This window comes from Natator depressus, chromosome 1 (assembly GCF_965152275.1).
Source record: "Natator depressus isolate rNatDep1 chromosome 1, rNatDep2.hap1, whole genome shotgun sequence".
Lineage (NCBI taxonomy): Eukaryota > Metazoa > Chordata > Testudines > Cheloniidae > Natator > Natator depressus.
The window spans coordinates 289,840,292-289,857,040 of NC_134234.1; positions in this window are offsets into that span (position 1 = coordinate 289,840,292).

Here is a 16,749-nt window from a genome sequence, read left to right on the forward strand (position 1 = left end):
ACACAATCACATGTATACAAATATATCTTTAAGTGCTCTTATTTTGGAAGAGGGCTAACTTTCAGAAAGGTTGTGAATCTTCAGTGTAAACCTCTCTTCTTTTCTGTATCTCTATATTAATTTCTAAATGATGTATTATTGTTGCTCCATTCTAGCAATGAAGCAGTATTTGGAAATTCAGGAACAAGCAATTGATAAATAATAGGAGACTATAAAACTAAATATTCAATGAGGATAATAAATTGTATAAATATTACATCCTAGTACTACATAACAACAGAAATCATGTTATGCATGTGTTGTACAGAATGTTATAATGAGAAAACAGAATGTCTGTTAAGCTGCTGATAATTTTATGCTGGGTCCTAGACAATTATCGAAACAAGTCCTCTGAAACTTCTTTTATAATAGTAACTATCTTTTTAGAGCTACCAGGTGCAATATATTAAACATTTATCCTTCCTTGTACCAACAGTTTAAAGAGCCATCACCAAAAAAATCACAAGATAAATTCCTAAGAGAGTTATCAAGGTAACTAAGGATGTGTCTAACTTTAAGCATGTGAGTAGTCTGTTTAAATTGAATCGGGCTACCAACGTGTTTAATGTTAGGCATGTGCTTAAGTACCTTGATGAATCAAGGCCAGAGGCCCAGGCCAAAGGCTGGATTTAAATAATTCCTTATTCAGTGATTAACAAAATTTAGAGTCTTATCAGAATTTTGCAAATGATTCTACCTTTAAAATTCCCAGTTCAAATCCTCAAAAGAAAATACCTCTCAAACTTTAGGGTTTTCAAATCTGAATCTGAGTTTGTATCTAAATTTGCATCCTGGACCCATCTATTATAATCTGTTCTCAGTTACACAGGCATAAATCCAGAGTAACTTCAGTGAGAAGTATATGAGATCATAATTTGGCACAAAACATATAGACTCATAGACTTTAAGGCCAGAAGGGACAATCATGATCATCTGGTCTGATCTCCTCCACAACGCAGGCCACAAAACATTACCAATCCACTCCTGCCAAAGGCCCATAATCTCTGGCTGAGTTACTGCAGTCCTCAGATCTTGATTTATAGACTTCAAGTTACAGAGAATCTACCATTCACTCTAGTTCAAACCAGCAAGTGACCCATACCCCATTCTGCAAAGGAAGGTGAAAACCACCCAGAGTCTCTGCCAATCTGACCTGGGGGAAAATTCCTTCCTGACACCAAATATGGCGATCAGTTAGATGTGGGTGCCACTCACTAGCCAGACACCTGGGGAAGAATTCTTGCAGTCACTCAGAGCCCTCCCCATGTCATGTCCCATCTCTGGCCACTGGAGATATTTACTAATAGCAGACGTGGATGGGCCATAAGCCATTTTAGGCAACCTCATCATACCATCCCCTCCACAAATTTATCAAACTCAATCTTGAAACAAGTTAGGTTTTTATGCCCACATTACTCTCTTTGGAAGGCTGCTCCAGAACTTTACTCCTCTGATCATTTCAAGACTAAACTTGTTGATGACCAGTTTATATCCATTTGGTCTTGTGCCAATACTGGACCTTAACTTAACTCCTCTCCCTCATCTGATGTATTTATAGAAAGAGTACAATTATATCTCCGCAGGACCTTCATTTTGTTAGGTTACACAAGCCAAGCTCCTTAAGCCTCCTCTCATAAGACAGGCTCTCCATTCCGTTGATCATCCTGGTAGCCCTTTTCTGCACCTGTTTTAGTTTGAACTCATCTTTCTTAAACATGGGAGACCAGAATTGCACACAGTATTTCAGATGAGGTGTCACCAGTGCCTTGTATAATGATACTAACATTTCCATATCTCAACTGGAAATACCTCACCTAACACATCCTAGAATTGCATTAGCTTTTTTCCTGGCCACATCACATTGGTGGCTCATATTCATCCTGTGATCAACCAATACATCCAGGTTTTTCTCCTCCTCTGTCACTTCTAACTGATAAGTCCCCAACTTATAGCAAAAACTTCCGTTGTTAGTCCTTAAGTGCATGACCTTGCACTTTGCACTATTATATTTCATCCCATTTCTATTACTCTATTACCTGTTATCAAGGTCATCCAAATCTTCTTGTATAGTACTCTGGTCCTCTTTTGTATTGGCAATACCTCCCAACTTTGTGTCATCAGCAAATTTTATTAGCACACTCCCGCTTTTTGTGCTATGGTCATTAATAAAAATATGAACTAAGATTGATCGCAAGGCCAATCCTTGAGGAACTCCACTAATAACCTCCCTTCAGCCTGACAGTTCACCTTTCAGTATGACCCCCTTTTAACCATTTCTTTATCCACCTTTTGATTCTTATATTAATCCCCATTGTCTCCAATTTAACTAATAATTTCCCATGTGAAAAGGTATTAAATTCTTTACTGAAAGCCAAGTATATAAGATCTATTGCATTTTCTTTGTATAGAAAATCAGTTATCTTCTCAAAGAAAATCAAGTTGGTCTGGCACTATCTACCTTTTGTCAAACCATGTTGTATTTTTACTCCATTTACCCCTATGTCTTTAATTCTCTCTCTTTCAAAAAGGATTCTTTGCATACAATTGAGGACTTTGAATACAATTGAGGTCATATTAATGGGGCTGTAGTTTCCCAGATCACCTTTTCCCCCCTGTCTTAAATATAGGTATGACAGTACTGCAGTTACTGCTGCAATTCTCCAGTCATAAGGTACTACCCCGAAACTTATGGATTCATTAAAAATTCTTGCTATTGGGCTTGCAATTTTATTTGCCAGTTCCTTTAACATTCTTTATCATGTATCATTTATCATTTTTATCATGCATATGATAAAGTACAAAGTACTAATTTTAAAAGACCATGGTTGCTAGGAATTCCTCAGTTCAATATCTTTTAAGCTTTGCTCCCTCATGAGCATTTGTAATCTTAAATTGCTCACTGCTTTTGAGTACTCTTGGAATCATATTACTTTTAAATGATTTTTGTTCATCTTTAAATGTATTAAATATAAAAAGGAAAAGAGAGATACTTTGCTAACAGTCTCTCACAGGTTCTGTTAATCTGTTTAGAGACTTTTAAATATGTCCATACAAGTACTTTTGTACTGCAGCAAAATGTGGAATTACTAAACCATAGGAGGAAATGAGAAACGTTAAGGGTTATTAAATTCTGAATTTTTAGCAACACAAAGTAGATCAGCACAAGCTACAAAATAAAATAAAATAAAACATGGATCTAAACACCCTAAGACTTTTGGATGGGTTATGTTCAAAATTCACATCTGAATTTTGCAGCTGGAGAGCATCCCTATGTGTACTAGGAAACATGTAGGGAAAATGGATGGCTCAAGACTATGATTAAATGAATTTCATATGCTGCTTGAACTATGTTGTTTTTGCTTATTTTATTTGAGAATTTTTTTAATATAAATAAAACTTGTCATCTTTATAGAAAGGGGCTGCATAGAATTGACAAGCAAGCTTTGAACCTAAAATTCTCTGCTACAATCTAGTGCACTGTGTGTGTATTCCTGTGTATTACAGGAATACAACAAAGGAACAGATTAAGATAATGTAGTTGGGTATAATGATGATTCTGAATGATGTATTCACCCCAAGTAACGCTTGAGCATCTGTTGTTTATTTAGGTAGGGTTTTTTATTCCTAGTTTTGAGATATTTAAACAGGTGAACATCTTTCCCCTTAACGACTATAAAATGGGAAACATTAACAAGGGGAGTATGAGGTTTTATATATATATATATATATATATATATATATATATATATATATATATATATATATCACAGACATTCAGTTAAGTCTGAAAGTGGGGAGAGGGCTGAAAAATTTGTTTGCATTCTTTCCTGAAAATGCTAAGACTGTGTATGGAAGGAGAAGTCAACAGATTCAATTGAAGATATATCTATGGTAATGATGGGAAGCCCAATGTTTTTGAGGAGAAGAGGGTACATGTAGGTAAAGTAGGACTCCTGTGGAAGAGGGGCTGGCTGGAAGGTTTCTCTTATAGGTTTAAGTTGATTCAACTGCAGAAGTTGGTTCAATTCCATCCTCTGCAAAATAAGCTTCAGGGTCCACTCAGTGAGTGTTTTTGTGAACTAAACCCTTCAAGGGTCACGCAGTCCATTATAATGGTGAATCATAGGCTAGAGGCACCTCTTTGGGCATGTCTTCACTTCAAAAAAAATAAAAATGTGTTCTTGGGTTAGCTAGCTTTGGTGAAAGAAGCAGTGACAACGTGGCAACTTCTTGGGTTAGTAGCTCAAGTTAAAGCCTATAGGGGAACCTGGGGTTGACCTCAAATTGCTAACCCAAGTTAAAAGCAGAGCTGTCACATCGTAACTGCTATACTAATTCAAGTTAGCTAACCTCAGTGAAAAACTCACCTTTTTTAAGTGAAGACCTACCCTTTGAGATCAGCTTGATGCCGTAGGCAATAGGAACTGCATCAGGGTCAAAGTCCAACTGTGAGAAAGCCTGTCTGGTTTGTTATTTCCATCTGTGTCCTTTTTCAGTATGTTTTGTCACATTATAAATTGTTCTTGGATACAAGCTGTTCAGTGGTGTCTGGCAAAACCACAGGTGTCCACACACCCAGAGCACTAAACACCTGTCTCCTGCTATTTGCTGACAAGTTGGGTTTTAATACCCAGGGGCATTTTGACTGTGCTTACAGATAGCAAGACAGGTGAGGCACTTCATTCAATGCCCTCTCTGAATACTCAGAAGGAATGTTTCTTTGACATAACACATTTTTTGCTCTTGCCTGTTTTGGCTCCGCTTTCCTTGGAAATTGTAGAAAATAGAATCCCAGGGTGAAAGCAAAATTTGTCTAAAAAGATAATAGCAAGAAATTTATGCATATGCTATTACGTTGTATTGTATTGTAGAAGGTCCTTTGCAAATTTGTTAGTTAATATCAGCTAAATGTAGTACATTTTCTTAATGCCGTAATCGTATTTTTAGAAGCGGCTCCTTGACTGAATTTGTTCTCAAATCCTTTTATAATTAGATTTTATAGCTTGTAAGGATGACTAAGCCACTTATTATGCTTACCTATTTTTATGCTATACGTACTAAGTATATAATGAACTTTGGAGAATCTACAATAAGGTCTCCTTGAGGTCATTATGCTCTGTAATATCACTGCAATAAACTACCACTGCGGGAGAGTTTGGTTAGGTCTACATATGTTTCTCTTTGATATGAAAGAGATAATAATAAGCATGTCTACGCTAGCCTGGCTTACTGTATCACCTGACAAAACAAACTATGTACTGTATACAAAAAATCTAGCTACAATCTATTCGGCAGGATAATGCAACTTAATTGAAAACAGTGAACTTCAGTACAAATAAATTTAAAAAAACAACACAGAAATTGCAAAGATGTAGCATGTCTAGGCATAGAAGCCATCCATTTATATCTTTACTTCCCAAGAGATTATGAAGTTAAAGTTTCAGTTTCATTCTGTCGAATTGGCGGAGGTCTGAAGGCAGGAGTTGTTTTTACACCAGTTTCCTATTCACGCATGAGAAAGACTAGGGACCAAATTTTCAAAAGAGTACAGCACCTACAGTTGTGGCCAGATTTTCAAAAGGAGTTCAGCTCCCATTTAGGTACCCAAATAAGTGGCCTGATTTTAAAAATATCCCAACATATTGATTTCAGACCTCTTTTTTGCAAATTGGCCAAGAATGGGCACTTCTGAAAATCTGGCTCCATATGAATAAGAACTGAATCTTGTATCCCTACACATTTGTGATGGTAGTATAGGCATGATGTGACCAATGCTCATGATTGTATGGCAAATATCATGATATATTTCTTAAAGACACAGCTCCTCGAATCATGAATTTGAGATTTCTTTTTTTCCCAAGTACATTTGTAGCTCTCAAGGTTGCGAGAAAAGCTGTAAAATCTGAACCCTAAACATTAAAAAACAGACGACAAAAGAACCCAACTTTTATCATGAAATTTCATGTTTTTAAGCCAATCTCATCGTGTTTTGGTGCCTGACTCATGATATTTTTTAAAGACTGGATTGACAATAGTGTATGCTTTCCTGTTAAAAGAGAGGGAGGGGAATTTGGCTTAATGAATAGTCTCAAACTATGTTCAGACAAAATGAGTGGTAATTGAAGTAATTGAATGACACTGATCACAATAAAAACTGGTTTACATTTCTCAGTGACATGTACTATCTATTATAACACCAACAAAACCCCTAACCTTTGCCTACACATCACAAAACCAACAAAGAAACAAACAAGAGAGGTAAAATCCTGGACCCACTGAAAGTCTTTGGAGTGGGAATGGGTTTTGGCTGTTGGCCAACGGTAGCAAACAAAAGAGGTTGAATAGACTTTTTCATGTATTGATTTGCAGGCAGCCTCATGCTTCCTCAGTCCTGCCCAAACTGAAATCAGCTCCTGCCTGTGACAGTGCACAATTGGTAGGAGTTTTGTGAGGCTCAATTAATTAATTTAGTATTTTAAATGCTTTTAGGTCCTCAGATGAAAGGTAACAGAGAAATGCAAGAAATTATAATCAGTGGCAACTTGTGCCCATAATAACTGATGGAGCTGCAGCCAGCAGTCTACCTGCTGACCACACTGCAGCTTGATCATATTTTCAAAGGGAAAAAGAGGGACACTATAGTCAGAGGTGTCACAGAGAAGCATTTTATGGGGATAAGGGAAGTTGGAAGAGAGGTGGAAAGAAAATGGGGAGCCTTCTCTCTCTTGTCCCATCCCCCTTATAAAAAGAAGAACTGGGACACTTGACAATAAAAGGACAAAATGAGAGAAAACAGTATTTATCCCTCTATCCCCCCTTTACTGTGCTCTCCTTTTGCCCTCAAATCTAGGGCCCAGTCTGCAGTACAAAGTTTTTCTGGCATAGCTGCATCAGTTAGGAGTGTCCCCTGTGTACATGCTGCTCAAACTGTCAAGGGATTTTTAGTTGATGCAGCTTATGTTGTTCAGGGAAGTGATTTGACCACACCAGCAAAATAAGTTTTGCCAGTATACGTGGTGTCTCCACTAAGGGCTTTGCCAAACATTTTGTTTCGACTTTTATGAACTGAAACATTTAGGTTTTTTTGGTTCAAAGCAACTTTTCATTTCAAAATTTCTGTTAATTTTTTTTTTAAATCAAGCATTTAAAAATGTTGAAAATCAAACTGAAATATTTTGGATCAAATTAAATGTTTTGTTTGACCTGAAATAATTTTTTCCACTTTCTTTGCCAAAAATTTTGGTTTGACCCAAAGTGGGTTTTTTTTCCCCCAGAATAACCAGCGAACTGAAAAATCCATTATTCATAAAGCTCTACCTACAGCCTTGTTCACCAATTGACTCCATTCCCCCTGCAATCAACCTTGCCAGTACAACATGCAGGGGGCATGTCCCAGCTTCGAACCCCATTGAATTCCTTCAGGTTTCCAACTCAACCCCCACCAGCTCAGAAACAACACCCCCCCCCAAATCTATCCCCTAGTCTGAGGAACCTTCATCTTCAGATATAACTTCTCCACAGTAGTTTAGGAAAACCATCCCTTCACTTCCCCACTCTGTCCCATGACTTCTCCTATTTCTTATTGGAACTGGAAAAGCAGGAACAGAGGGAGCATGAGCAGATAGTCCTATAGTCTATCTCTGTGGAGTTGAATTGAAATAGGTTCACAGAAGCCTGCACTCCCTGCTCTGTAATGCCTGTGGTTCTGCTACTGCAGAGTCAGAAGTACCCTAGTGGCAGCCCTTTGTACTCCATTCTCCAGGACCAGAGCAGCTTCAGCCCCATCAGACCAGGAGTCCAGAAGGTGGAACTCTGACCTACAGTACACAAACCACTCCACACATTAGTGACATTAATAAGCCTTAGCCCCATTATTCTCAAATAACCAGCTACCACTGATTATTACTACTGTAATCTTCAAAACAACAATAGTAGCTTCAGTTTTACATTGCTATTTTTATGTAACTGAATACTAATTTTCAGCTATAGGTAAAGATTAATCTCTTTCCATCAAAGAGATCACTGCAGCTTTGGGCAAGTTTATCTTGATTTTCATTCATCATAGATGAAACATTTAAATTGCTGATAACACAACACATCCACTGATCTGTTTTGCTACAACATACTTCAAAATCAGGTTGGCCTGTTACAGCAGGTATGGTGAAGGAATGATTATTGTAGGGATTCAGTAGCATTAGGCAGGATATGAAACCGAAGAAGATATATATTACAAGGAGTCAGTTGTTTTTTTCTTTTACCTCCAAACCCTTGAAACCCTTTTCAGGTAATCCTGGAGTTTTTAATAAGCTCTATTGATTTAGGGAATGACTCACACTTGGCCTACAAGTGAAGGGATGATGTTTAAAATGCAATCACCATACTCAAATGGTTTATTTCACAACATCTCACAGCTTAAAGTTAAAAGAAACTATAACTCAAATAACAATGCAATGATGATTGATGTTTTTCATCAACACCCAATTATCATTCCATCATGGTACAGGACTTTAAAGTACTGCTGGTTGAGCCAAGTAAAACACACGGTGAGCATCTGAAAATCCAGATTTGTGCTCTTGCAAAATGATTTACAGAAGGTAACTGCATTTATTATCTTTCAACATGTTGGGTCACGTCAATAGTACACAGAAACACAAGAGGAGACATTTCTTTTGATCTGATACTCAGTTTAGTGACTTTCACTAATTTTAATGTAAGAAAAAATATGTTAAAGAGGGATTTTCTTTTGTGTGTTTTATTAAAAAATAAGTTGAATTTGAACTCTCCTTTGTATTTATGGACTGTGTTCTACAATGTGCTCTCAATTCCAACTTATTTAATTGAACTTCCATTATAGGTGGTGTGACGTTGCACTCTATATGATTTTATGAATGTATGCTGATAAGTGTGAATATAATATAACCAAAATATGCTTCATGCAAAAGGTCTCTTGAAAGGTATCATTACAAAGCTTATAATCTACTGAGTGTGGTCATCCTATTTGTATAAATGAATCACTCTTGTATCTAAAACTAGAAATATGAAATATAACTCTGCGGCCTATTGTAATTATGCAACTTGTGGGCCATTAATGGTGGTTTGGAATCTTGATGGCTCCCATCAACCAGGACAATTAACTGTGGATGGCTCTGTTTGCAAGCAGGCTTTCCTGTGAGTCAGGCTGGGAGGAATGAAGGCTTGGGTTCTTACAGTGACATGTGATCATGTCACCTGAACTGGAATCCATCTTTAACCTGGTGTTTTTCCATTGAGAAGGAGAGGTGGGAACCCAGAGGGACAAAGAATTCCCGCCTTATGCAAAAGATATATAAGTAGGTGGAACAGAACAAAGGGGGCAGCCATCATGAGGAATCCCCTAGCTACCACCTGAGCTGGAACAAGGGCTGTACCAGGGGAAAGGATTGTGTCTAGATTAGGAAGGCATCCAGTCTGTGAAACAAACTTATTGAAGCATCTCTAAGGGTGAGATTTTCTGTATTCAGTTTTATTACTGTACTAGACTTAGACTTGCATGTTTTATTTTATTTTGCTTGGTAATTCACTTTGTTCTGTCTATTACTACTTGGAACCACTTAAATCCTACTATCTGTATTTAATTAAAATCACTTTTTACTTATTAATTAACCCAGAGTGTGTATTAATACCTGGGGGGGGAGGGGGGCAAACAGCTGTGCATACATCTCTATCAGTGTTATAGAGGGCGAACAATTTATGAGTTTACCCTGTATAAGCTTTATACAGGGTAAAACAGATTTATTTAGGGTTTGGACCCCACTGGGAGTTGAGCATCTGAGTGTTGAAGACTGGAACACTTCTGTAAGCTGCTTTCAATTAAGCCTACAGCTGTTAGGGGACACAGTTCAGACCGGGGTCTGGGTTTGCAGCAGGCTAGCAGGTCTGGCTCAAACCAGGCAGGGCACTGAAGTCCTAAGCTGATAGGGCAGGAAATCAGGAGTAGAATAGTCTTGGCACATTAGATGGCAGTCCCAAGGGGGTTTCTGTGATCCAACCCGTCACAGGTGGTGCTCAACACTTCACAAGGATTAGCCCCATAAGTAACAGGGATATTTCAAGATCAAATCATTATAACACACATACATCCCAAACAAACAAACTCACCTCTTTGCTAATTTATACTAGTCAGTGTGGTACATTATATGTCTTCTGTCATTTTTCACCGAACCTTATGGCATGACCAAACATGACTTGGAAATGAAGGGGTTTAGTACTTCAGAATCAGGCTTTTTCTTAGCATTGCACAGGATTGACCACAAAATAATGGGAAGTTCCACTGGAAATAAGTTGAAGTGGTTTAAAAATGCAGAAACTTCAAAAACAGTAGATGACTATAACACGGAAAGTTTTGCTCCACAATCTGTTAACCCTGGAGAGTGCTTCCATATTTGTATACCAAATATTATTAACCTACACTTACAGAAATAGTACATATTGTCCCAAAGGATTGCAAAATAACTTTCAAATATTTACAAAGAAGCAATCACTTCATACTTTGCTGAAATGCTGTGGGATGTACAACAGCAGCTGTTTAATGGTACACAGAAACTCTACACACCAGTTTAGGAGAGAAACTGAAGAATGCCATGTCCATTTGAAAGCTAAGGAGCATTTTAGGTAGGCAGGATGTAATTACCAAAGCTGGAATTTGGCCAGGACATATCCCTAATCCTGCAGAACTAATTGTAAAATTTTTAATTACCACAAATAGCTGGGATTTCAGTTTTACATCTCAGCCGGTTGAAAAGTTTCAGATTTTTTTAAACAAATAATGCCCTTTTTTGGAGATAAAAATATTCTAAGAAAATGATTGCTTAATTTAAAATGTGCCCATTTCCAACAACAAAAAACATTTTTTTTTGCTTTTCAAAAACCTCACATGAAAACCAAAGAGTTTTTAGTCTTCAAAAATGAAAATATTTAAGTCAATTTATTCTTTTTTAAAGAAAATTTTCCCTGAGAAAATGCATCTTTTTTGAAAGTTTTCATAATAAATGTTCACTTTGCAACTAGCTCTATTCAAAGGAAATAATTCTGCCTCTTGAGTCACTAGAAACTCTTCCATTGTGAGATCTGATGAGCTCACGGATAGGTGGAATGCCTGCAGCCATACACGTAGGAGTACTATCCCTAATTATTTGGCCATATCTTTGCAGCAGCTAAATCCCTGATACATGATACAATGTCAGTCTTATAAATTCTGATTTTTGGAAACTGTCATTCAAAAATGACACAATAAGAGAAGTGCAGCAAATCCACTTCTCTGGGTGTTTGGAGTGTCATTCTTGGCAACCAATGAGGTAATGTTTTGATTCCAGGCCACCTCTGTTCTGATTTATGTTTCAGGTGTGTTTGCTATTCCTTTAATTCAAGAAGATTAGAGCTGGGGAAAGTGGAAGAAACAAGGGTGGGTTCTTAAATTCTGGCTTTACATTTTATGAAAATCGAAGTGAATACAAAGTTAATTCAATTGGCACTTTCCAAGTTTTCTTCACAGTTTTGCAGTCCTACTTATCTTAACTCCATTTCCACCTAAACAGTTAGCCTGATTTAATAGAAAAGTACCCACCCACCCCAAATTAACTGAAATACATACTGTAATATCTGTAGGAGGTTTCAGAGTAGCAGCCGTGTTAGTCTGTATTCACAGAAAGAAAAGGAGTACTAGTGGCACCTTTGAGACTAACCAATTTATTTGAGCATAAGCTTTCGATGAAGTGAGCTGTAGCTCATGAAAGCTTATGCTCAAATAAATTGGTTAGTCTCTAAGGTGCCAACTGTAGGAGGGTAGTTCTTGTGGATATTACTGCAGAGCTAGGGTATCAAGTCACCTCTATATTAGCTCCCTCAAAAATTAGTTTCAATTGCCACCCTGTAACTCAGCCAAGATTACATGTAGCCCTCTAATAGCTGCTTTTGATAAACTGATGAAAGACTTATATCTGCTGGTTTGAGCTGTCAAATGAATGTTCATACATTTTATGTGCTAGATTTTCAGGTACATGAAGGCCCCCTTATACCACTCTGGCAATGTAAAGGGGCACTAAATTGGGTGTAAATGCAGTTTACTTTAAAGCCCATTTACAATGCCAATGTGTAGCAGTGTTAGTGGATATGAGAATCTGCCCCTATATATCATATTTTTACAGAAGTAGTGTAAACTTGACTGATTTTGTGAATCAAATTAAATTCAAATGCAATCATATATTGGAACAGGCATCCATAAAAAACAGGGCTTTATGATTCCATACCACTAATATATGTACATTACCAGGTATCTGCTCCCACTGTAACCCTTAGAAAGTACTATCATACCGCATAGGATATATCCCATCATTAGCCATCAATTAGAAATTCACAAGAGGATGCTTAAATACTTTGTATTCTGCCCTTCTGTTGCTTGCGGTGTGTTTGGCTTATCTGAAACAGAACAATTCAATGTCAAAGTGAATTTTATGCTCTACTGCAAACCTGTGTTTCAACCATGCTATGCTTAGATTGTTTTGTTCAGATTCAGTGTATAGTTATTCTCATTTTGAAGATATAATTGCCTTAAAGTACTATTTAAGGGCAAAATAGATACACCAGGAACAGAGGGTAGGGTGCAAGGAGCTATCCCAACTCTACTGTACCAGGAGTGCCAGAACCTCAGTAGAAGTGGGATGGGGGCACGAGGCCCTGCCCCTGTGGCCCCTCCCCCTCTTTGGCCTCACCCCCACTCCTCCTCTTTCCCCTAAGGCCCTGACCCCTGAGGGCCAAGCTGGAAGCCAGAGCCGGGCAGTAGTAAGAGCCACCCAGGGATCCCCGGCTGCTGTGGGGAGCCCCAAACCCTCCACCTGCACCTGGGCAGGGGGGCGAGGGGCCCAAGAGCAACCCCTGGCCCATGTCCCCACCCCCCAGGGTGTGCCACCTAGGGCAGGTGGAGAGTCTGGGGCTCCCCACAACAAACTGGGCTCCCTCGGTGGCAGTCTGGCTCTGGCTTCTGCCTTGGCCAGGAGGCGGGGCGTCAGGAGGAAGAGGAGGAGCAGAGGTGGGGCCACTGAGAGGGGCTGGCACCAGGAAGAGGCTGGCTCCACAGGCAGGGGCTGTGAAGCGCAGCCCTTCCCTATGCTGCTCTGTGCCTACCCAAGGGTTGCAGTTTGGGGGGGGGGCACGGGGCCCCCTGTCCCCCAAACCATGCTCATGTTAAGAAGTGGGTGGGCCTGCCCACCCCCGTTCAAGCTACCCTGCACAAGGGCTGGGAGAATCCCCATCTCTGGATTTGAGGGAACACACAGAATGCTCTCCTACGCATCCTGTGAGGGACGGGGAGGAGGAAAGGTCAAGGACCTGCTGACTGCCTTCATGCTAGATAGCAAAATGGGCCAGCTGTGCTGGGAGATCCTACCACTGCATGAATCTCAGGGTGCTGCTGAGTGTGTTTAGCCATGCAGCAGTGTGCTGAGCAACTTCTGGAGCAGAACATGATCCAAAGCCCATCCTTGCAGCAGGGGAGCACATGGCTCCACAACAGTTCAGGGAGAGGAATTCTATTTGGCGTCACCTCTCCAGCTGGCTCAGGTGAGGACAAAAGAGGCCAGCCAGCCTTCACACATCCCTTTCTCCAGCAGGGCTGCCTGTGTTCAAGAACATGAATGATCATGCTGGTGTCAGCTCTCTGCAGGTTCCCGGTATACCTGGATGGCCTCTTCTCTTGCAACCAGTAGATATAGGAGAATATTGAAGGGTTTGGGTGTCTTCCAGTGCTCCCTATGTCATGTGTGCACAGAGCTAGTGACCCTATACCCTGACTTAGTCAATGGGTATGTCCTTTGTGTCCTCTGCAGGCTTCTGCAGTGCTGGACTACGAGGCAGCCATTTTGGGCATAGCTCTTGGCACAGGGAGCAACTGGGGATCTGCACTACAGGCTGTGCTCAGAGCTGTTGAAGACTCCATCCAGGTGGTAGCTGTAACCCTTGCACCAGAGGCAGGATCAAGCACTTATTTCTGAAAGTCTACATTATACCTATATCCCCAATCAGTTTTCCCAACTAGGTCCAGCTATCATCCCTGTTAGTTTAGCCTTCTTTTTATTTTAAATGAATGTGGTAAGTGGGAGACTCTTTGGCCTGACTTTCATGTAGCTCTAATAAGATTTTCACCTGGAATTATTCAGGCATATCAACAAGGGGGAAACTGCTCACCTTTAGATCACCACAGCATTGATCAGTTTCTGGAGCAAAGCATACATCCATAGAGCAGAATTGGGGCAATTAATATAACTCACAATCCGACTTCTATACAGAAATTTGATATGACAGCCTGAATAAATGCATTGTGCACTCAGGGGAATGCATGTGACACTGAGAAATGCAAACCTCAGCAATGGGTGGCACAGAGCTGTTCCATGGTTGCTACTGCAAGCTATGGGCATAAATAATAGATGTGACCCACTGCTCCATCCTAACATGTGGTTTGGGCCAGTAGATTCATACTAAAAACAACGAGGAGTCCTTGTGGCACCTCAGAGACTAACACATTTATTTGGGCATAAGCTTTCGTGGGCTATAACCCACTTCATCGGGTTATATCCCATGAAAGCTTATGCCCACATAAATGTGTTAGTCTCTGAGGTGCCACAAGGACGCCTCATTGTTTTTGCTGATACAGAGTAACACGGCTACCCCTCTGAAATAGAGTCATACTGTGCTCCATTCCGCAACTGTATACCCGTACACTATTTCCCCACTCACACACAGTTCCTCTGTCCATGTTTATACAGTGTAGGATCTGAGATTAAATTTTAGAGCATTCACCAACTGTACCAACTAGGAAACAGCTCCAAAAAATAAAACTAGTACAAAGTACTTAAAAACAGTTGCTTTGCTGGTGTGCCAGTTTTTTCCACCGCAATTTTCTAAGATTATTTAGTTTGTAATTTGCACATGGTAATCAACACAAAATTAAATATCCTTATTGCCTAATTACATGTACGTACTCTAATGATATAATTAAGATGCGCAATTAGGGAATTTGAAAGTGTTGTTACTTAGTAAATAGCTTTACACAATGTACTTTCACTCATTAAAAATTGCGTTTAGAAAAAGGAAATTCACACACCAGACATGCTACATGATAGGAACATTAGTTAAAAAATATTTTATAATCCGTATGCACAAGGGAGCAGGGTAAGGAATGGATATTTTGGAAGCTCTTGATTTTTTAGTACTTAACAATTAAAATTTTAATGTTCTCTTAACCAGATTTTGGTTGATTATTTTCAAATGCTATTTCCTGTTTTTGTTTTTATTTTTTGTATGCTTGTTTTTTGATTAGTTCTTTTTTGTTTTTGTGTTTTGGGGGTGGGGCAGGGTTAAGAAAGAGAAAAAATTCCATAATCAGGAACTGTGTAACTAGACAGTAGTGCCACAAAAGCAAATTGCACACCTTACTCCAGTAGTCCCAAATATATACAGTTTTTCATGATATGGAAACATTTTTTGCTGGACGTGAAATTCACCCCTGTGCAGAGGACTAATGCAAGGGCTGACATGAGATGTAAATTTTGATAAGCCTTCTACTAACCCTCTGGCATGGGTGAATTTCATCTTGGGTGCATAAAACCATTAAGTCAATGCACATGGAATGAATCAAGGCTACTATGAAGCCCTGCCTCATTCATTGTTTACTTTAACGTGCAGTGGTTCAACACACAGTTTTGAAGATGTGCATATTTACTCGGGCCCCTACCCACTGCTCTTTCCATTGACTTCACTGAGCACTGAATCAGGCCTCAGGCAGAAATACAGGTTGGCCACCCATAATTAATAGTAATAATGCGCAACAGAAGTCCTTTGCTTAGCATGTTGGGGAAAAGCAGTTCAAATGGTTGTATTCACAGGACTATAGCAGCTTAAAGTGCACTTTTCAAACTCAGTCAAATCAAAACCAACATTCATTCAAAAGCATTTCTTCTCATTGAGAGAATTTCAACTTAGTCCCCCAAGTTGTTCAAGAGCTAGAACTGTTTAAAAAATAATTTGGGGGAAATATTTTTTTTCCAACTGTGATGCGCAAAACTCCTACTGAACCATGTAGGTGCCTAACCCGCTCACCACCTAAGCTTTTTGCAATTAAAAGTTTCCAAGGCACCTATGTTTCTGCCTCTGGCATGTGCACTTTTACCTCCCTGTAGGTGTCTGGGTGCCTATTTCCTGCCTAAGCCCCAGAGTAATTCACAAACCAGGGGAAGACGGGTGTTCAGCTGTCTAAATTGTGGGCGGGGCCTGATATACTAGGCATGCTCAGAGACTGCCTATCAAATCAGGCCTATCAGATCTATAGTCTGGTAGTCTAACCACCAGGACACAGAGTCATTCTCATGCTTCTGTTTGCTTGCTCTCTCTGTGCTCCAAATGACTCTGAGAAAGAGAAGTCCACAAGCATGAGAGTGACTCTATAGCCTGGTCTTTAGTGCACCCACCTGGGATGTGAGAGACCCAGGATCTAGTCACCCTGCTCCAAAGGCTCTTTAATTATTTATCTAGAATGTAACAGTGTCAACAGAAAAGAGATTGAGGGAGCCCCACATCAGAATAGCCCATAGCCCAAAAGTTGGAGGGCTCACTTGGGAGTTTGCAAATCCCTGTTCAAATTCCTTCTTTCCCTCAGGTGGATGGAAACAGGTGGCCTCCTGC